We start from the raw sequence: 22331 nt of genomic DNA, 5'->3' as shown, positions 1-22331 counted from the left end.
GAGTTTCTGATTCAGAAAAGAATCAGAAAGTTAGATTTCATTTCTGTAAACAAACTTGATGTACACAAGTTGTTATTAGATTAGTTATAAACACAGTATTAGTTTAGTTTCAAAGGTTGATCAGAGACAAGTTTTCATTCTGGTAGTGGACTGACCAGTCTCTATTCCGAAGATTCAGCGAGAAGAATTAACGGCTGAAGCGTATGGGGTCTGACAAACCTACGGAGTTTGAGGGAAAGATTGACAACCTGGATCTCAAAGTTTTCGTCGCAATGCTCTCCATGTTTCTACTTCTTTGTTAACTTGTGAAGATTCACATTTCATTAATGATATATTTACTTTATTCAATACATTCTTTCTGTTGTTATTTTGATATTGTTCTGACAAAATGATTTTCAAAATGATAAATTGGTGTTTTTTATTAAAACGTTCTATTCCATCTTATTCATATAAGAACTTTGTTGAACACTTGACAGATTTAGTTTTTATGGATGATATGATCGCTGATCGCGGCTTATCAGATATAAATACTAGTTTGATTAAGGTAGAAATCTGCTCCGATCCAGAGAGATTTCTACGGTTCAAAGCCACTCAATTGAATAAATTCCTATATTATTACATGTCCATAATCTTACCAAAGTTAAAGTTGCTTTCTTTGCTTAATGAAAATAAGTTTTATACCTTCTATTTATTCCAATTACGGAAGTATCTGTCTTGTAATCAAAATCTCAAGACGGAATTGTTCTCTAAACTCGATATAATATTCTTATCTAATCCTAATTTACCCGAACCAATTCAATCAATTAAACGAATTTCTTTTATTAAACCTAAACACGTGATTAAAACTGAATTAAATAAAGTTTTAGTTAAAAAGCGTTCCATGTGGGTTCGATATCTTTTATTACTACAAGCGTATACCGTGCACTTGCGGAAATCGCTCAACAGTATGTATTCACCACCACTTTCTCCTTCAGTTCTGTGAGGTTGTCTTATTGTTGATGATTCAGGAGGTGGTTGGAGTGATCTCCTCAGTTCTTCTAATGCAATAATCATAGCTGCTCGTCTAATATTATCTTCCATTCTACATACGTCAAACAATTAAATATGTAAGGCTGTCAAATAACATCAAACAAACATCCAACTAAAAATAAAATACATAACACAAAGTTCCAACTTAAATAAAGTACATAACAAGAAGTGTCAATCAAACTAAAAAGCACACAACAAAAAGTACAAATTCAAATAAAGTACACAACACAAAGATTAAACATCATCATCATAGAGGATAATCCATAGCGTCATCCAGGCCAATGTCCTTCAAAAAAATCCACCTCTGATTACCATTTCGGAGTGCTAAGAAACTGTCAGCATATTTCTCCTCATTCAAGTACCTAACAGCAGTCACAAAGTACTTATCACCCCGTGTCTTAGGGACTCCTATTGATGAAAGAGTATCACTAACCATTTGCGTCTTTGAAGTGCTACTAGATGAAGCAACGCAACTACTAGACAATAGCTGGATAACAGTATCAAAACTAGTTTGCCTTCTTTTAAATTCAGCACGAGCTATACTCTCTTCACTTTTTCGTTTCGAGGAGGTGGGGCGAGATATTTTTCGTACCACAGACTTTGGAGGGGAGATACTTTCGGCGGCTGTAGACACCGGGGTCGGAGGACCGATGAAGAAAAATTATAAAAAGGGATCCAAATCAGTCGATTGAAATAAACGATGAGTCAGTAAAAATAACAAATAAAAAACGTTGTTCAAAGGAACCGTGGAGACCGATTTGATCGAATTCGGAAATCGAATCGAGATGACGGGCGAATCGGTTCCGCGAATGAAATCTTAAATCATTTTGCCAAATTCGGAGTATTTCATTATTAATAAAATCTCGGGTCGATAGGGGTTTCGTTTTAGAGTTTGAACAATAAAAAATTAGTTTTGTAAAAAGATCGATTTTATAAAAGCTAATTTTATAAAATCGGTTTTGACGAAAATCATTTTCGATAAAAAAATCATTACCGATTTTGGTTAATTCTAGATATATTTCGTTTAGTTAAATATTTTTAATTTTTAAGTATATATTTAAACGCGACCCCGTCGGAAGCCGGTAGTTACGTCACGGGCCGTTGGACGGCCCGTGACGGGGGCTGGGCCATCCAGGCCCAGCCCCCTGCGCTTGGCATTCGGCCAAGTGCATTTTGCACTTGGCCAAATGCCAAGTGCCTCTTTCTTTTTTATTTTTTACTTTAAAAAAAATATATATATAAATAAAATAATAATAATAATAATAATAATAATAATAATAAAGATAATGATGAGTAGGAAATTTCCATGAAATTTCCTAAGCTCATCTAGCTTACCTTTGGTTCCAAGTTGGCTTGGAGCCAAAAATAAATTAAGCTTGGGACTCCATATGCCTATAAATAGGAGGGAGTCCCAAGACAAAGAGAAGGAAGAAAAAAACCCGAACCCCTGGAGAAATTCGACGAGACCCGAACAAAGCCAAAAAACACAAAAACCGACTCAAAACACGATCAATCGACTTGATTTGGATTTTCATTACCGATTGAAGAGGTAATAATCTAAGGAACTAGACCCGTTTAATTTTTTATTACATTTTTGGTGGTTTAGATCTATTTATTTGTTTTTTTACACTTTTATGGTTTAGATTTGTTAAGTTAATTTTTGTTTTGCATTTGAACAAGTATTTGGTTTTGGTTTTGAAATAAAAACTTTGTTTGGATCCCAATACGAACCGTGACCCGATTTAAGGGTAGTTCGGGATCCAAACGTCGTAGATCTGTGTGTTTACAAGTGTTTTGAACCATTATTTTCAATAAAACGTCGTTTTAGAATCCTCCGTTACAAACCATGACCTGATTTGGGGTAGTTTGGGGGCTAAAATGATGAAATAGAGTAGATCTAATAAGTCTTGATAAATCTGGAATTTCAAAGGGACTGTTTCTGTAATATCCCGTTTTCTGTCAGTAAAGGCAGTTTACCGACGGATTTTCCGAAGGTAAATATGCTGGAATTTTAAAAATGCCTTTTTAACCCTCTTTTCTTAACTTTTTGATATTTGTCCCTTGTATATGTATATATAATTAGGTATTTATCTTATTAAAATTATTTTTGGGATTATATAATTAATAATAGTGTATTAAGTATCTATTTATTTTACACTTGGTATATCCTTTATATTAATTTAGCTTTGTAAAATATATATATGTACATATATGTTTTTTTATAAAAATCACTCACAACCATATTTGGTATTATTTTAGGGGATCATCTACTTGGGTGTTTTGGGTAATTAATTGGTAAATGTTTTGGGATAAATAGATATCATTTTGATGTTAGATGTACATTTGGGTATGGTATTTTCTATATACTTATTATGTGAAAGCTATTTGGGGATGAAATGTTATTTTCTTATTTATGGACCTTGTTCATTCTTTTTTACATTTGTTTTATTAAAATAAAGGTGTAATGTGTCTATTAGTATTTTCATTACTATTTTTACATATTAATAATCATAGGATATATTGTTTCTTCACTTATTTTCAATCTATAGGTATAATTACCATTTTACCCAAAATGTATATATATATATATGTTTATTTTTCTTTTGGTTCCTATATATATATATATATATATATATGTTTTAAAAGTATTTGGGTTGGGTGAATTTGGGTTTAATTTGTAAGTGTTGTAATTATGTTCAAATAAAGGGTAATTGAGTGAAAAAATGGAAAACAAACCACAAAAAGAAAGTTTAATTTGCTTATTTAAACTAAAAGTTTTTCTAGATATTCCTAAAGAGTAAATAAAAGGCTTTTTCTATCATTTCAAACCACTTCCTAAACATCACGTTTTAAAACCTTAATTCGTTCCAACGACGGGTTAAGCAAACCTTGTAATTAAAATCGTTTCTTTTCATTGTAAATAATGAAGTTTTGAATCGTTTTCCTAACTAAACAGTTTTGTACAAAATGAATGGACTTGTATGCTTAATCACGTTTTTGGTTAAAACTTCTTGTTCAAACGTTTTCAAACGCTCGAGTCGTTCTAAAGGCGATTCGAGTCGATGTCATGTAAACTAACGGGGTTTTGAAACGTACCTAAATCGTTCCAACGACGATTAAGGTACGAACCATGTAAATAAACTCGTTTTTTGGGGAGTGAGATTAGCTTAGAGTTAGTGTATAGTCTAAAGCATAAAATCACACTGTGAATAAATCAATTCTCTCTTCTCCCCCTCTCTCTCCTGTATACTTTAAATTTATGCAAAATGGGTGATTCTTTACTAAAATGGCTTAATAACATGCTCAAAACGGTTTTCAAAGCGAGAAAGAAAAGGTTTCAAATGAATTTTAAACTTAAAGAAATATGCGATTAGTCCGTTATCGCCTAACACGCTGAGTAGGAGGCCGTTGGTTCATAACTGGGAGATGTTGGGGTGCCTAGTAGCCTTTCTCCGGAAAGGAGATAGCCTTCTCGGCTCGTACCTAAGTTTCCCGAACCCTCACCGGTCTCCCGCAAGGGATCGGTGTTCATTTTCCCATTCATGGGTGGCGACTCTTCCATACTCCGAGCTCCGGTCCTGCCGAGCAGCTTGATTCCACGATTGGTTGCTTTCGGCGCCAATCACCGCTTACGTCGCCATGAGGTGTCCACCCCCCGGTCCGCCCGGGCGAGGCCGTTCGGCACCTTGTCTAACAGCGGCAGATGGAAATAACACGTCATTATGTTCATTCTTATCCGTTTCACTATCTCTAGAACCTTCTTCATCATTAATGGTCAAATCCTCCACGTTTTTTGTTAAATATGAATCGACTTTTGCCATCGCGGGTGTAAAGTTACCACCAACGCCATGAGCAGTTTGACCACCAAAGACTCTATGCAGCAAATCAAGATTCGCCAATGCTAACCCATGCTTGTTGTTCTTCTGCAATAAAAATAATTTCATATTTCAAAATACATACTTAATATTATAATTCAATTCAATTAAATCGTATAAGAAAAATAAAGGCTCATACCTGCAAGTAAGCATGCCATCGCTCCAGGGACTTTTCTTGAACATCCACAGAACCTGTTCTAGGGTCGTAAGTTATGCCGCTCAAACGTTGCAATTCCTCAAAAGTTTTAAACTTTTCTTTCAAGTTGGTAAAATGATTATACGCTTGCCTATGGTTAATATTCTCTCCTGATTGTGAATTAAAAAGCTTGGCAATAGTTGCCCAACTATACTTGGTATTTCCTTTGGCTTTATGCTCTGTCAAAATATTAAGCAACTTTCTTTTTTTTTTCATCATCCCACTGTATCCTAACCATTATCTTTATCCACCAAAACAAAAAACATTAAACAAACAAAATATACCAAATAATAACAATTATACCATAATATACCTAAAAATATACCATAATATATCTAAAAATACCATAATATATGATATATACCCAAAAATAACATAATATATCATATATACCAAAAAATACTATAATATATATAATATATAAAAGTATACCATAATATGAATTAAAATACCATAATATATCATATTTACCAAATATATACTATACCCAAAAATAACATAATATATCATAAAACTATTTTTCAAAATATTCTATCAATAAAAAAATATACATATTAACAAACAATTGAGATCCAAGTATAGTTGGGCAAGTGATTATATCATAATATGAATTAAAAAATATACATATAAAAGTATACCATAATATGAATTAAAATACCATAATATATCATCTTTACTATTGTGCACAAGTGATTATTAATGGCATAGTTTTACTATTATGCACAAATTGACTATACACTAGTTGAATTATTATTGTGCACAAATTGAATAATAATTTTTACTATTAAAAATACCATAATTTTTCTAAAAATAATTACCTCAGTCGTCGGAGAAAGAGAGACAGCGGTGGCGGTGATCACTGTAGGTGGCGGTGGCTGGAGGCGGTGGCAGCAGCAAGTGGAAGGTGATGGGTGGTGGTGAAAGAGATAAAGCTCGTATTACATATGAGGGATGGGTTATATAATAGGCACAATGAATTTTGAGTGCACTCCAGCCATAACATCTTGCACTCATAACAATGAAATTTAATGTTATGTTGCACAATCAATATGTTATGCAACCATCCATAAATTATGCATAGCATATTGATTGTATTTCATCCGCCCAATGCTATGCAACCACCCATAAATTATGCATATTGATTGTATTTCATCCGCCCAAACAAAATCAATAACATTAAAAGTCATCCACCCAACAACCACCCATAACATCAAATTAAATTCAACCACCCAATCCCTCCAATAATATCAAAGTAGAATTTTCCACTCATATATGTTGTTTGAAATTTGCTTTTAAATCTTACCCGTAATGTGTCAAATGGTGCAATTTTATCCTTAAAGTTGGAAGCCAATAGCAATTTTACCCTTAACATTGATAAATTGAGTCAAGAGTTTGTATTCATATGGAAATTTGTATTTAGACATTAGGGGTATTTTTGCACCTTAACCCTTAATTGTAATAAAAAGTTAAGAGTTTGTATTTAATTTCATAAGTTTTTAATTATATGTAAATTTGTGTTTGTATGTAATTTATATTTTTAATTTAAATTAGGTTCATTTTTATTTAATTTCATAGGATTTTATCGAGCCGAGATTTTATTTGATATTCAATTTAGTTTAATCTTTATTTATATGTTTATTTATTATTGATATTATTATTATTATTATTATTAGAACCATTATTATTATTATAAGCTTATGATCATTATTGTTACGTTCGGTTAAGTTCGGTATCATTCAGTTAAGTTCAGTAGTATTCAGTTCAATTCAGTTCAATATTCAGTAGCATTGAGTTCAGTTCAGTTCAGTTCAATTCAGTTCAGTTCAGTTCAGTTCAGTTTTTTTTCAGCGATAAAGAACAGAGCCTTAGTAACTTTAGTTACCAATTCACAAAAGTCCTCCAATTCCATTTCGTGGAACTTTTTGCACAACTGGATGTCCAAGCCTCTTTGGGCCATCTTCACATACCCGGTTTCAGGAAGGAACACCTTGCACCTATTTTTCATGCATTTGAATCGGGCAATGAACATATCATCCTTCTCACCGACCTTCTACACGATCTTTGAGAATTCTACCACATAGAACTTTGGTTCAATCCTATAAAACTGGGTGTGAAATTGTCTTTCCATATCTTGCCAAGTTTGCACAAAATTTCTTGGATAGTAGCATACCAAGTGAAGCCAACCTACGATCAATTTAGGAAAAAACCTCAACCTGTAGAGGTCAAAGTTCAGATAGTTGGCCAACTCTCCACATTGAATGTTGAAACGAACAATGTATTCCAAAGTAGAAAAGTCGTCTTCTCTAAAAAATAGTGAGAAACTCAGAATTTGAAACGTTATTGGGTAAGGATTCTCTATATATATTGCACTTCCTTGGGTAAGGATTTGCTAATCTATTATAGTAAGACAAGATTTGTAAAATTCTAGGCAGCTTATTTGAGGAGGCTGAGCCCATAGACCTATTGGACGACCTTTCTAACCACCTTCACAATCAACTGGGGGGCTTGTTGAGCTTGAGGAACATGCCTCCTAGCATTACGGCTGAAGTCTAGATGGAGGTAAATAAACAAGTATCCCATTTATAGACAATCTTAAGTTGCCCCCAGAGTCTTCGACTCATTGATAATCCATGTTTTCATATATAATAAGATTGGAAATAAGGTTAGTATTCCTAAAAGTTTGAGGTCCATTCGACTTACTTGTACTAGGTCTATTAACATTAACGACCTTCAGGGGTGTGACATCCTCCCTTAGAGGCATGTTTATGTAATGCTCAATTTGAAACAAGCCTTAACCTTCTAAGGCCTCTAAGGATTCTCGAGTGGAGCTTTTACCAATAGGCAAATTCTCTTCAGCAATGGTGATAACCTTCTTTGTTGTTGGCTCAAACAGCTTTTGAGAAAAGCTCTTAATAGTAAGAATGAGCTATTCTACAGTAGGGGTGACTTTGCTAGGTGCAAGCTCATATTTTTTTTGAAGGATGTCCACTAATTTTGTTCAATTGACCCGACTTTGTCCTTCAATTCATCAATGTTTCTCTCAATGATACTGCAGTGCTTCTTGAGCTATAGGGGAATTCTGAATCTCCATAGAAATCCAAGATTTTACTTCTAGGGTTAATTCTTCACCGTCTTTTTAAATTCCTCTATCTAAGAAACTTCTTCTACCAGTAAACCTTCTCCCTTTTTGGAATTGCCCACAATGGGATCTTTGGACTTGAAATCATTCTTATTTGGCACTATGGTGACTCGTGGTCCCATCGAGCATGCCAATTTTATTGTGGCCCGTTTGGAGAAAAAGAAAATTATGAACGTGCTAATGGTTTATAGTACTTGCGAACTTCAGATTGCACCAAATCTGACTTTGAGATGGTTATTTAGGAATAAAATGGACCAAATAATTCTTTAAAGTTTGATTTATCAAAAGTAACCTAAAGAATGCCTGAAATTGTAAAAAGAATGAAATATAAAAATGTAAGAACATAAATTTGATTGCATAAAAGTAAAGAAAAATATAAGGAAATGTAATTAAATAAAAAGAAAAGTGCAGAAATTCATAATTGAAAGTAAAATTTGCAGAGTTTTAGCTTTATTTTGGATTTGTACTTTTTAAATAACCTATGAATTTCTTGATTATTTCTCCACTAACTTTGCCTACTGATTTTATGTACGGAGTTTTAGTAGAAAAACGGTCATCTCAACCGACTTCGACTTTCTTTATAATAAAAAACAACCATTTTAATAACCACTCATTTTTTTTTTATAGAAATTGGGACGAGACAGAATTTTGGGCGGGGTGAGCACCCATGGTCCAAGAACTGTCAAACCCGCAATATATTAATAAAAGAAAAAAGCGAGTGTTTGAACAAGAGAAGAGGAACGAGAACAAACAAATAGAAGAGGGGAGGAGAAAAGATAGGAAAAGTCAAGAAAAACGCAAGTGTGAAATACTACAAATGTCATCATTGATAAACCTAGGGTTTTGTTAAACCCAGCCCCAATTTCCCACCTCTAGCCCCATGAAAGGACGAAAGTACCCTTTCAGGTTTTGAGGTGGGAAATTGGGGGAAAAAATCTCTCCCGGCACACGGGCGTGAGGTAATCACGCCTCACCACAAGGTGAGGCGTGAGGCTATCACGTCCGCACCGCCCGCATGAATAAATCACAAAAAAATTGTTCATAATTGTGGTAACTCGAATTATCCGTTTAGAAATAAAATTACGGCATTTTAACTCGTATTACCCTTTAACAAATAAAATTTAAAAACATAAACATTAAAATAAAAATTAATAAACATAAAAATTTATAAACATAAAAGAGTAAATATAATATCAAAAGTGTTAAAATGTATGAAGTTCTACAAAAATAATTTAGCTCGCCCGACGCCACGCATCCATAAACTCATCCATCTTCCTCTTAATGCGTGGAGCATCCTCGTCAGATCGGTGGGTAGCCGATAGTTGGGTGACACGCCACAACCAGCTAACCCACTGCAAAAAAAAAAAAAAAAAATAAATATTAAAAAATAAACACATATAAACTAATACTAAAGTTGTAAAATTATACTAAAATTATACTAAAATACTAAAATTATACTAAAATTATACTAAAATACAAAAATTATACTAAATTATGCTAAAATTATACTAAAATACTAAAATTATACTAAAGTTATAAAATTATACTAAAATTATACTAAAATACTAAAATTATACTAAATTATACTAAAATTATACAATTATACTAAATTATACTAAAGTTATAAAATTATACTAAAATACTAAAATTATACTAAAGTTATACTAAAATTATAAAATTATACTAAACTATACTAAAGTTATAAAATTATGCTAAAATTATACTAAATTATACTAAATTATACTAAAGTTATAAAATTATACTAAATTATACTAAAATACTAAAATTATAAAATTATACTAAAAAATACCTGTACTCGCAAAGCGACCTCCTACGCGCTGGGTCGGCTGTCTGCCCGGGGTCGGCTACTCATCGCTATCCTCAACCTCGCGATCACGTGCAACTGCAGACTATCGCACTGCCTGGGCTGCCACATCCAGATAGTCCTCCACAGTATCGCTATCAGGCTCTCTGTCACCAAAATCCGTCGCCCCCTCCGATCCATCAATATCGGGCTGCTCCACAATCGGTTCCCTCCTCAACTGGTCTGTCGCAGCCCCTCTCCGCCTACGACCGGATATATCAATACCACGCAATCTCGTATGGCGTGGTGTATCATCCTCGTCGTCCATATCTAGACGACGAGCAGATGACGGGATGGATTTCCCACCCCTAGTAGGCCGCTCCGTCTACAAAAAAATTACATCTAGTTAATAAAAAATGGTAACATATAAATTATAAATTACACTAAATTAATAAAATTGTAAATAATGTAAATTATACTAAAGTTATAAAATTATGCTAAAATTATACTAAATTAATAAAATTGTAAATATACTAGAATTATAAAATTATACTAAAGTTATAAAATTATGCTAAAATTATACTAAAGTTATACTAAAATTATAAAATTATACTAAAATTATAAAATTACACTAAATTAATAAAATTGTAAATAATGTAAATTTTTTTAAAAAAAAACCTTGGGCGTATGAACATCACGTCCGACCAGTGGTTCGGGCGTAAGCGCATCATGTCCGACCACTGGTTCGGGCATGTGGCTATCACGCCCGCACCACTGGTCGGGCGTGATTCCCTTTCGCTGGAACCACAGGTCGGGCGTGATGTTCATACGCCCGACTGCGATTCCGGTGATTTTTTAAAATACCCCCACAGATCACAAAACAGAGCGAAAATCAACGAAATAAAACCATAAATTTTACCATTTTCTCTTTCCCTTTACAGCCTCTTTCACGATCCATGATTTAGTTCACAAACGAGTCCGGATTTGATCGAAGAGTGTATAGGGTATTTGAGAGGTTTTGGTTTTTTTCAATTTTTGGCCAAAGGGTAGTTCGGTCAATTCCCGAGGCTAGAGGTAGGAATTTGTGTCTAGGTATAGTAAATCACTAAACCTATGGCAAAAAGCAAATTGATCACTGAGGAAGAGACTCCAAACTTTGCCAATGCATCAGCAGCTCTATTTCCTTCCCTAAAGATGTGTGAAAAGAGAATTTTCATCCTAGAGTAAATGCTGAGACAATGCAACCACTCTTGTCGAATACTCCAAGGAACATCCATGGAACGATGTCTAAGCAGATTAACTACGTACATTGAGTCTGACTCAACCCAAAGCTGATGCCAATTTTTCTCCCAATCAAGTTCAATTGCGAAAATAGTGGCTCTCAATTCAGCCATATAAGCAAAAGAAGGAGGGGTGGAAAAAGCAAAACAACCTTTGGGAAAGCCTCGATAGTTGCAAAAAATACCTCTCGCTCCTGCCTCACTAGGTGTGCCAAAAGCAGAGCAGTCCACATTGAATTTAACCCAGCCCAGAGGAGGTTTAAGTCAATGGATCGGAATAATGTTGGGAGCAAGAGGCGGCCTATGAGAAGCCAGAAGACGGGATAAGATAATAGCATCCTCTACGAAGAGCAAAACCTTTAGAAGTGGCAAAGGACTCTCGAATCAATCGAAAGAGGGTGATCTTCGAGTGCTGAATAGAAGGAGAAACTTCCTTAAAGATTGCTTCATTCCTGCAATGCTAGATTAACCAGATGCAAGTGATAGCTGCAACACGCTAGATCATCGACATCTGTGAGCCAAAAAGAATGCTACGAAGAGTGCTGAAAAAGTGGATGAATTGGGAATGACGAGGCAAAAAGCAGTCAAAATAAATTTCAAGGGCCCTCCAAAGAGAATCTGCAAAAGAACAGCTAATGAATAAGTGGTTAATGGACTTAGCATCCCTACCACATATAACATAATGAGAGGTTGGTGTGCCCTAGTTCATAGGCATTGGTTCTTATAAAATGTATTTGTGTCATATTAATAAAGGCATTAATCTAGTTCATTTATATCTTGTGCTATAATATGAATAGAGAATCCATCGATTGATAATCGTAAAACCATATCCCAAGTCTATTCTATCATGGGAATGATTAGGACCACAGACTTGTATATTCGACGACTGTATGGTAGTAATTGATACTAGCCATAGCACTTGATAAGTCAGTTGTGAATATGGGTACATGTTGTATACATATGACTGGATCGATCCGCCCGAGAAAACTACATGGTGGTTGTGTCATTAGTTTTCTTAAGTAGGTCTCTAACTGTCTTCAGACCAGATTTCATTATAATATCAATGTGGGATCCGGTTCACTTTGACATACGCCTAACAGGTCCGTAACAGGATGCCAAATACGGGTATGATTGGATGAACAGGTGAACACATTAGTATTGATAGTGAAGTGATGGAATTACCACTCACATAACAGTGAGATGATATCACAGGCCACTTGATAATTGAGATTGATAAGTGTGTGGCCACACCCTGATAAGTAGTTTACTTATCTGATTCATTAATCTACTTAAGATCAAGAAATATCATAAACATCAGAGAGGATGACAGCTGCCATGCCTCTAGTTTATAATATCGATATCAAATGGTAAAAGACGTTAAGAGGGTCTCTGCATCTTTAGACTGCTGAAACTCTGTCTTAGTTAGGGGCAGTAATGGTTTGCTAGAACCCACTTACTGTCTGTGAGCCATAAGCCCACTGCTAGCTAAGGACAGTCCCATAGGATCGTGCACATCGAACATCTGAGTTAGAACTTATAGAACGGTACATTGGAGAGATAGAATTAATTAATGGATTGACAGTAAAATGTCAAGGTAACTAATTGGTGGTTAATTAATTGATTAATTGATATTATGTATCAAGGTAATTAATTAATGGTCTTAAGTGTTGAGTATTTAATTGATTAATTAGTTTGCGCGATGTAATTAGTTAATTTGTAAATTAATGAAATTGCATTCGGTGAATAATTAATTAGATCAATACGTTAATTTATTAATTAGTGTTATTCATTTAATTGGGGTAATTAATTTAATCTAATCATAATTAATTGCATAGAATAAATATTATTGGTCTTTATTTATGTAATTAGATTAGGATTGGATTAGTATTGTAATTAAGCAATTAACCCTAAACCAATTAGGTTTAGAAATACACTACATATATAAATTAAAACACTCTAAACCTAATTAACCTAATGCTTATTCGGCCACTACAGAGATAGAGGCAGAAAAATCAAATTGATTTTCGTAGCCACCATTCCACTAGAAAGTGGGTTTTGTTTTCGCAAATATCTAAATCTCTCTAGTTCTTCTTCGTTCTTCGGCTAGCACTAGTTTTAGCTCAATAGTTGTTCGTGCACCTGACTACGGAGATCTTACTACCTTGTGGATTCTTCAGCCGTCTCTAGAAGAGACAGTCCGGGTATGTTTATATCCTTAATCGGATCAAAAGGTTTTATTCAATCAATGGTTAACGGACAAAGATCAACCTATAAGGGATTAGAAATAAATTTTAAACCGCAATTCTGCTGCACTACAGTTGATTAACTGGCTATAATCCCTAACAAATGGAGAATCCTAGATGTTGCAGGAGGTCATGAGTCGGAACCCGACCATGCAAAACTCTCTAGAAAGTGAAGGAGAGAGAAGGGGGAGTGTGAGCATTCCAAACAAATTTATACCAGTCCACCGAGAAGGAACTAGGACTGATAACCGAATAGTACTCTTTGGCAGTGAAAATACCCTTCGTAGAGGGTTTCAAGCGTAAAAATCAATATCATCTCTACCCTGGTGAATAGATCGAATACTGTCTTGAACAACCGAATGTAGAGTACCTAAGCCAAGCCACTCCGAATTTAATAAAAAATCATCAATAGAATTATAGCGAGAACGCTTATCCTGATGATCAAGACCCAATCTGTCCGCCACCGATGGAATGATCCACCTATCTATCTAAAAATTGAGCATTGAAGACTGGCTAATCCACTAAAAGGTCTGGTCCCAAATGGATGAATAAAAAAACTTACAAGAAGACCAAATCGAGGAAGGAGCAATGGTAGCTTTAGGCAAACCAGAGACAACCAGAAATCTAGACTTCATCAGAGAAATAGCTAGACTGGTGCCTTGAATTAATTCCCAACATATCTTACCCAAGAGAGTTTGGTTAAAGATCCTAAAGTCCTTAATGCACAAACCTCCACCCTCTAAACTTTTGCAACAAGTCTGCCAGGGAACCGTGATTAGCTTCCTCTGATTAATACAACCCGTCCAAAGGAAATTTCTAATACTTCTATTGAGCTTATCACTATGCCATTTTTCCTTTCGTATGACACAAGATACATGACAGACATTTGTTTTCGTGATAGTATTTTAACTCTATATCATCTAAAGGCGAAATAAACAATATGCTCGATTCTCAAATGACGTTACGATTACAGAATCTTGTCATCCAAAGAAAATGCGCATTTTTGTTAAATTTCACTTACTCATCAGATGATACCTGTAATAAATGATTGTCATTGTATAAGGAAAACAAAAAAAGCGGCAAACGAAATTTCACTTACGTGGCCATATACCAAATTCAGGCGCTTGATGGTTTGACTTAAATTTCAGCTCGTATATAAACCCTGTATCTCACCCAAAACCCCATTTTTAAGGTTACGCAATCTTGATCCCTCTCATCTCTCTCTATCTCCATGGTTGATTCCTACATACAATCAGTGAGCTCAAAACACGGTACTGGTAAGTATCTATTGATTTTCATTGTTCCTTAGTCTATCTTTTCCTCATCCGATTTACTTTTATGTATGTCGATTTCAGTAGCTGGAATAAGGATCTTTTGAGTATGTGTATGAATGTTCATTGGGCATGTAACATCATTAGGCATAGTCTAACAATATGAATGTTCATTGTGATATGGGAATACTCTTAATGTTCTGTTTAGGAAGCTAGAACTGATTGAGCATGTGGTTGATTAGGCATACTCTTAAGCTTTGAATGTTCATTGTGATGGGCAATACTTCTATAGTTATACTGCTAGAACTGATTGCGTATGTGTATGAAGTAAGTTGGCTTGTTTTATGTTCTATTTAGGAATCTAGAACTGATTGAGTATGTGTATGAATGTTCATTGTTTGGCATAGTTTATAGTATACCTTCCACTTGGCTTGTTATCTGATTGAAACCATTTAGAATGGTGATGCATTTTCGATGCTATCAGCATAAGTTATGAACTTGTGGTTAGAGCATCGCAAACTTCATCACCGTGCTCAATTTTCAACGAGTACAATCCAAGTGGGAGGAACATTGTAAAGGGTTATGTATGTGCATTGCTATTAACTGCTTGCTTGAATACCTTAACCATACATAAAGTGATTGGTATGAATATGAGTTATATTGCTATAACTTATTGGTATGTGCATTGCTATACAACTGTTTAGGAAGCTAGAACTCATGGGAATACTCTTATACCTACGAGCTATACTGCTAGAACTGATTGAGTATGTGTATGTGTATGAAGCACATATTGGCTTGTGTTATGTTCTGTTTAGGAAGCTAGACTGATTGAGTATGTGTATGAATGTTCATTAGGCATGTAGCATCATTAGGCATAATCTAACAATATGAATGTTCATTGTGATATGAGAATACTCTTACGATGTTCCTTTTCACTTGGGCTTGTTATCGTAAACAAAAGCATTCAGCATGGTGATAGGTTTATGATAAGCACAAAGGGAGTCCCTTATGGTGACAGCATCATAAACCTCATTACCAAGTTCATTATTCAACGAGTACAATCCAAGTGGGAGGAACATTGTAAAAGGGTCAATATACATATACATATGAATTGATGTCTTTTGATATGACTTGAATATACATATACATACGAACTGAATAGCAAAGCTCTACGTTATATTACAAAAGGGGGGATGAGTGTTGCATTTCGGTTGTAATTGAAGGTCCAAAGCTCCTTAACTATTTTGACTAGAGAATGGAAATTTGGAATTGGAATGAGAACCACAAAGGAAATTTATTATCCCTTAAAAGTTTCACATCGCCTTTCGATTCTCCTTTCTCTTAGTCCATCTCCAGGCGAGCACATCATACACTTCCCTATTGCTGAGGTATTACTCAGCAACTGCTTCTTGCCCAGGATATGGCGCCTCAATGTGGGGCTGTAGTAGTAGATCATATATGTGCCACAACAGCTACAAAATGCATAGAATAATTAGATCACAAACATGATTAAGTGTTTATCAAATAAAATAGATAAATGGTGGCATATCTCAACCGTGGCAGTGGGAAAGGGAGGGTGAGTAAGGAGATGGGGAAGATGAATCATCCCCTGAGGAGCCACGTTAGGATGATAAACCTTATTCCATAAGTGAAACTGAGAATAATAAGAGACATTGATTAGTGTATGTGTATACAATGTCATATAGGTTCATATATCTTAAGGAGATAAGTTAATATTACTGTTGGAGGTCTGTTTGGGAAATTCGGAGGGTAGCTGATTCTGATTTCAAATACACCCCTTTCATATGAGGTGTATTGGGGGCCTTTTATTCTGATCGACCATTTGAAGAAGTTATCATCCAGAGGACCTGTTATCATCCAATATAAGAAGAATCATTATAAGTAAATAGAAGAAACCAGGAAGAGTTGAATCCAACATATGGATTGACATACCATCGATGGCCAGAAGCCACCCTGGGCTCTCAATGTACAGTTTCTCCATCTCAGCAATTATCCGTTATTGAACAAGCGCAAGGTGATTCATTGTATAATGTATGTTTTTTGGGTTGGATGGACACTGAATGATTGTGATATGATTGTGATATGATTGTTATTTATAGTGATATAATAGTGGTGGCTAAATGAAAGGTCGTGAAAGGGGAAGGGTCTTAATTAGTGCGGTTAGGGTTGTGTAATGATGCTATGTATTAATGACCTGCATTGGGTTTTGCAGATATCAAGACTTTGGGATTATAGGCCTAATAATGACTCCAAGATATGGATACATGAATTAATCGATTTGTTTCAGAATTTGGATATGTATTGGTTATTTTTTTAGTTTTAATTCAGGAATGTATGTTAAATGTAAACAGATTATGAGTATTGGTATCCAATAAAATTAAAACCATTGTTATACAGAATTTCATGTTCATATTCGAGTGTGTTAAGGTAAAAACCAGAAATCCATACGAAGAAGAAGGCAAAAAGCGACATTTTAATTTTAAAAAATATCATATAAAGAACAATAAAAAGACATTAAAATAAACGAATCTGTCATCTGAAAATAAATCCTTTAACATGATTGATTAAGACCTATGCCATCTAAAACATGCTATGATGGCAGAAATTATTATACAAACTGTCATCACAAATTGAATATGCCAAATTCCCACACATAAACTTGATGGTTTAATTATTAGTATATCATGTGATGACATTAAAGGTGACGATAATAATAAATTAGCTGCATCATAACAAAGATTAATATGACAGTACACAGATAGGATAATGTCATGTGTCGCACCATCACATGACAGAACCTAACTGTCGTCTGAAGGGGCAACAGACGGCAGCGAGTCCCGTGATAGATTTATATCTTCGGGACGACAGTTTTTAACCGTCGTCTGAAGGGGTTTTGGCTTAGTATATTCAACAGTCCCACTGGCTACTTATAGATCAAGAATGAGTGAACCAAAGAACCAGTAATAGCAGACTTAATTAGAGTTAAACACCCTACAAAGGAGAGAGAGCTACCTTTCCACTTGCTAAATTGAGAGAGAAATTTGTCTGTAAGGTTGCTGAGATGACGAGCCCTTGGAGCTCCTTTAAATAGAGGGACTCCTAAGTAACTGAAAGGGAGAGACTCCAAACGGATGCCAAGACAGTGAGCAAGACGAACCCTCCTCGGAGGACTCACTTGAGAACCAAAAAAGACAGCAGATTAATAACCACTCATTTACAAATGTAAAAATTAATTTAATTAAATAATTATTAATAAACTGATACTATTTAATTAATCCATTTATACAATAAAAATTTAATTAAACTATACATTAAATTAAATATAAGAATGAAAAATAATTAAAAATGAGTATAAATATGGCAAATGTTTTGCATAGGTTAATAGAATATGTGGGGGGATTGGCTCAAGGCTCCCATCAGAAAGGCCAATGAGAAACTGGGGGTAAGATGGCTGTGTGATCCAAGCTCGGGGGGCCCGATGTTGGGTAATAATCTAGGTGAATCCCATAATGTTCTTCCACGGTTTTTAAGAAGTGCTAAGGAGATTAAGTTGGGTCAGCGAACATTTTAATTGCCCATGAACCAATTGGAATCTGAAGTAGCAGGTATGGAGGCTGAAGAGGAATCTAATTTATCAATTCAGGAGGACAGAAAGAAACAGAGAGACATGGGACAAAGGGATGAGGGCAAGAATAAAGGAAAGATAGATGTCAACAACAGTTCGATATTTGGACAAACCATTCCAGAGCGAGAGCAGGATACATGATGTCTAGCCAATTCTGATTCGGTGAGGTCTGATATGCAGACCCGCTGGCAGCCATGAGTTGCCTTAGCTGGAACTGCCGGGGGCTGGGGAATACCCATGCAGTTCGGTCTTTGGGCATACTTATCAAACAGCATAATCCTGAGATTGTTTTCCTCATAGAGACACTAGCAGGTAAAGTAAAGATTGATAGTATTAGAAGAAAATTTAATTATGAAGGTTGTTTTTCTGTTGATTGTCAGGGGAGAAGTGGAGGGTTGGTTGTGTTCTGGAGAAATAACATAAATCTTACTATTAGAAGTTATTCTGCTCATCACATCGACTCTCAAATCACTGATTCTGAAAAGGGTGATTGGCGTATGGTGGGTTTTTATGGGTTGGCAGATCGGGGTAGGCATAGGGAATCTTGGGACCTTATCGACACTCTTAATAATAACCTAAGTATGCCATGATTGATTTTAAGGGACTTCAACTGTATATTGGATCATTCTGACAAACGTGGCGGTCCACGTTATCCTGCTAATCTGATGTCTCAGTTTGCTAACACAATTTCAATGAACTCCCTTATTGAATTATCATTAAATGGCTCACATTTTACCTAGGAGTGAGGCAAGGGTACCGATCATTGGGTGCATGAGAGATTAGACAGAGGCTTTGCGTCTTTCTCTTAGGTACAGTTGTTTCCAAATTATCAATTTCACAATTTGATTTCGGATTACTCTGATCATTCGCCTTTATTGTTCAATTGGTTGGGAACTAAGGAAGTTAGGAGACCACATCGGTTTAAATTTGAACAAGCTTGGCTTAAAGAGGACGATTTCATCCATTTAGTCAGGAATAAATGGAAGGATCTTGGCAACCAAAATGTGACTACCAAGTTAATTGCCTACTCATCTTCAATGGATCACTGGGGCTTTAAATTCAAAACACCGTTCACACGACAGCTTGCACTATGCAAAAGGAGGCTTGCGGATCTCAGGGATAAGGAGGATTCAGTCTCCGTGAGCCAAATTTTGGAGGCTAAATCACAACTCAGTAGGTTGCTTGAAATTGAAGAGATTTATTAGCGTCAGAGAGCTAAGGCCTTTTGGTTAAAAGATGGCAATGGAAATTCAAAGTTCTTCTATGCGAGTGTCAAGGCTAGAAATCGACAGAACCGTAATAATAAACTTGTGGCGGATTCAAGTGAGCTGGTTGAGGATGAACAAGGTATAATCAATACTGTTGCTGAATATTTTAGTACGGTTTTCCAGGCTTCTGGCGTGGTGAATTTCCAAGCTACTGAGGTAATATATTCTGGAATTACTAATAAGATGAATGCTGGTTTAACTGGGCCGTTTAGCCTGGATGAATTTACAAAGGCTCTCTTTCAAATGCATCATGACAAGGCTCCTGGCCCTGACAGATTAAGTCCGGGATTCTTTCAATTTTTTTAGAAAGAAATCGGTAATGAAATTTTTATGGCTTATTGTGGGTGGTTGGATAAAAATGAGTTCCGTGCGGATTTGAATAAAACCATTTTGGTGTTAATTCCTAAATGTCCTAATCATGTTAGATTGACTAACTTGAGACCTATTGCTTTTTGCAACGTGCTTTATAAACTAATAGCCAAGGTTTTAGCTAATAGACTAAAAGATGTGCTTCCTTTTGTGATTTTGGATTGCCAATCGGCATTTATTCCGGACCGATCACTAATCGATAGTGTACAAATTGCTTTTGAAACTCTTCATTATATGAAAAGGGAAAATAGAGGGAAACGAGGTCACGTGGCTTTAAAGATTGATATTAGTAAAGCATATGATAGGGTTAACTAGCAGTTTTTGAAACTTGTATTAGGTCGAATGGGTATCTACCCTAAATGGATCACTTGGATGATGTTGTGTGTGACCACTGTCAGTTACTCTATAGCCATTAATGGAGATTACACTGATCAGATTATTCCAGGTAGAGGTCTTGGACAGGGGGATCCTCTTTCTCCTTATTTATTTATCTTGTGTGATGAAGTATTATCTAAGTTGTTATCTCGCGAGGAAGGTGCTGGACGGATTCATGGCTGTTCTATTGCTTGGGGCCCTCCGAGTATCTCTCATTTATTCTTTGCGGATGATAGCTTCATTTTCTTTGATGCTACTAGGGAGGAGGGTCATTCAATTGCCACGATTGTGCGTACTTATGAAGAAGTCTCAGGCCAAACTATTAAGCTATCAAAATCCGGGATATTCTTTAGCCCAAATGTCAGTGCTACTGTTAAAAATGATTTGTGTGCTATTTTGCAGGTTTCGGCACCTTTAAATACAGGCAGATATCTGGGATTGCCTTCTTTAATTGGGCGTTCAAAGTGCCAGATTTTTGACTTTCTAAAGGAGCGTCTACGGAAGAGGTTTAGTAGTTGGAGTTTCAGATTTCTCTCAACTGCGAGTAAAGAAGTTTTGCTTATATCAATTTCTCAGACGCTTCCCACTTTTTGTATGAGCACTTTTTTTATCCCAAAAGCTATTTGTGAGGAACTCCAGAGAATGATGAATTCCTTTTGGTGGGGAACGAAAGATGGAGGGGCTAGAAATATTCACTGGTTTAGTTGGACCAACTTGAGTAGAAGTAAAAGTTGTGGGGGTTTAGGTTTCAGAGATCTTTATGAATTTAATCTAGCTCTTCTAGGAAAATAGGGTTGGAAGCTTATCAATTAGGGGTGGGCAAATAAACCGAACAAACTGGTAACCGAACCAGAAACCGGTAATCCAAACCGAAAAAAGCGATTAACCGAATCGGTAGTTTTCTTAATGGTTAAAAAAATAGATAGGTATCGATTTCGGTTTCGGTTTCGGTTTAGAGTGTTCAAAAAACCGTGGTTCGGTTAACCGAATCGTTTAATAAATATATTTGAAAAAAATTAATATATTATATAAATTATATTATAATATATAATTATTATAATATAATTTATATAAATTATATAAATTATATTATAATATATAATTATTAATATATTATATAAATTATATTATAATATATAATTATTATTAATATAAATATAAATATATTATATATGTTATACTAGTGTTGTACTTTAAAAAAAATACACAAATAAATACATCAGTTTTTTTTTTCAAAATCAAAACTATTAGTTTTGTTCAAAATATATACATAAGTTACATTATAATAGTTTTGTTCAAAATATATACATAAGTTACATTATAATATAATTGTTGTTGTACTATTATTGTTGTTTAAAATACAAAACAGAAACCTATTTTATTCTTCTCGTTCTTCTCCTTTCCCCTCACACACACCACCACCATCGAATAACCGTCGCCTTCATCTTTCTTTATGTTTTAAATGTAAACTTAATGGATTGTTTTTTAGTTCGGTGCTTATGTTTGAATTCTGAACTTTTATATGAATTTGTTTCGTTTGAATTTTTGAAATTATGTGTATTTTAATATTGTTTAAAAATTTAGGTTTGGGTAAAAATTATGGTTAACTATTGATTTTTGGTAGTGAGAATTAGTTAAAAACCGTTAACCGAAAAACCTAACTGAAATTAATGGTTAACCGGTCGTATGGTTAACCGATTGATATGGACCGATTTCGGTTTGGATGGTTAAAAAACCGTTAATAACAGTTCGGTTAAATTTTTTGTCCAATGGACCGGTTAACCGAACCGTGCCCACCCCTATTATCAATAACCCAGACACTTTAGTCAGTCGGCT

The 22331-nt window shown here is 35.0% G+C and overlaps 1 long non-coding RNA gene across 2 annotated transcripts; it reads right to left on the bottom strand.

Annotated features, from left to right (window-relative positions):
- Positions 1-4285: 4285 nt before the first annotated feature.
- Positions 4286-6437, bottom strand: LOC136235061 (uncharacterized). Of its 2 annotated transcripts, none has more exons than XR_010691631.1 (3): positions 5919-6437; positions 5044-5341; positions 4286-4952 (listed from the first exon to the last, which is right to left on the bottom strand). It is a non-coding gene; the product is annotated as an uncharacterized lncRNA (long non-coding RNA). The 2 variants fall into 2 exon arrangements; XR_010691630.1 differs by having other exon boundaries at positions 5044-5096; positions 5919-6427.
- Positions 6438-22331: the final 15894 nt, after the last annotated feature.

The sequence above is a fragment of the Euphorbia lathyris genome, chromosome 7 (genome assembly GCF_963576675.1).
Source record: "Euphorbia lathyris chromosome 7, ddEupLath1.1, whole genome shotgun sequence".
NCBI lineage: Eukaryota > Viridiplantae > Streptophyta > Magnoliopsida > Malpighiales > Euphorbiaceae > Euphorbia > Euphorbia lathyris.
This window is presented reverse-complemented; position numbering and strand designations above follow the sequence as displayed.